We start from the raw sequence: 1,187 nt of genomic DNA, 5'->3' as shown, positions 1-1,187 counted from the left end.
GCAAAAGTTAGAAGGAAGGATTAGCAGCTGTTACATAGCTTCCTGAAATACTGCTTCCCAATTTCATTTCCAAATCATCATTGTGTTTCCACAACACCTTCGATTAAAGAATTAATCAGTATCAGTGTAATTGACAAAACACACAATCACTTGTCAATTCTTTCCTTCTTTGACCTTTGACCTTTCATGGTAAAGAAATACCATAAAATTTCTGCTTACTTAGTAAAACGTTATATTCTCTATAAATTTCTCAATAAATAATTTTTCTCTCTCTCTAATATTTGTTCTTAGTATCATTCTTTGGACATCAAATTCAGGGGATTGAATTAAGCTTCCCTTCTTTTTGAAGGATGTACCTATTTTGCCCACCACAATTCTATCAGTTGATCATATTGGGTTTTGCTGTGATGCTGGAAGCTTTGCCACCAGTATTTTGTTTATTAGCTGTTGTTGTTGTTAAGTGCCGTCGAGTCGGCTCTGACCCATAGCAACCCTGTACAGGGTTTCCGAGGCTGTAAATCTTCACAGGAGCAGAAAGCCTCATCCTTCTCCCGCAGAGCAGCTAGTAATTTTGAACTGCTGACCTTACAATTTGCAGCCCAATTCGTAAACACTACACTACCAGAGTAGCACTAATGGAGGGAGCAGCGGCTGAACGATGTGCAAGAACTGCGCAGACCTGGTGGAGGTGTTAAATGAAACCCAGACCACAGAGCGGTGGGGTGAGAGGTGTCTGGAGACCAGGTCGACTGGGGGGACACTGCCTAGCAGGAAGAGACTGCAGCAGTCAGCCAGGCTGTCCTACTTACCCTGGATGTGAGGGCGCCTAGCCAAAGGATCCTGGCTTTGAGGCTGGGTCGACCAACTTAGAGACCCACAAGCACAGCCCAAAGCATCTCATTACAACACTGTCGCCCCTGCTGCACTTCCGCCTCTTGACTGAAGCGACATCCGAGGACAGAAATCCCATCTTTGAGCCAGAATTATGGGCCATAGTGCAAGGAGATTCGTGTTTAACACTCGTCTGTCTGTCTGAATTGCTGTGATTCTGAGGGCTGTGCCACCGGTATGCCACATAGTGGACAGGTTTCAGATGAGCTTCCAAACAAAGACAGACTAGGAAGAAAGAGTGACAAACTACTTCCGAATCACTAGTCACTGAAAACTCTATGAATAGCAGAGAAACA

The sequence above is a fragment of the Chrysochloris asiatica genome, unplaced genomic scaffold (assembly GCF_000296735.1).
Source record: "Chrysochloris asiatica unplaced genomic scaffold, ChrAsi1.0 scaffold00015, whole genome shotgun sequence".
In the NCBI taxonomy this organism is placed as follows: domain Eukaryota; kingdom Metazoa; phylum Chordata; class Mammalia; order Afrosoricida; family Chrysochloridae; genus Chrysochloris; species Chrysochloris asiatica.
The sequence above is the reverse complement of the archived record's forward strand: the minus strand, read 5'-3'. Positions refer to the sequence as shown.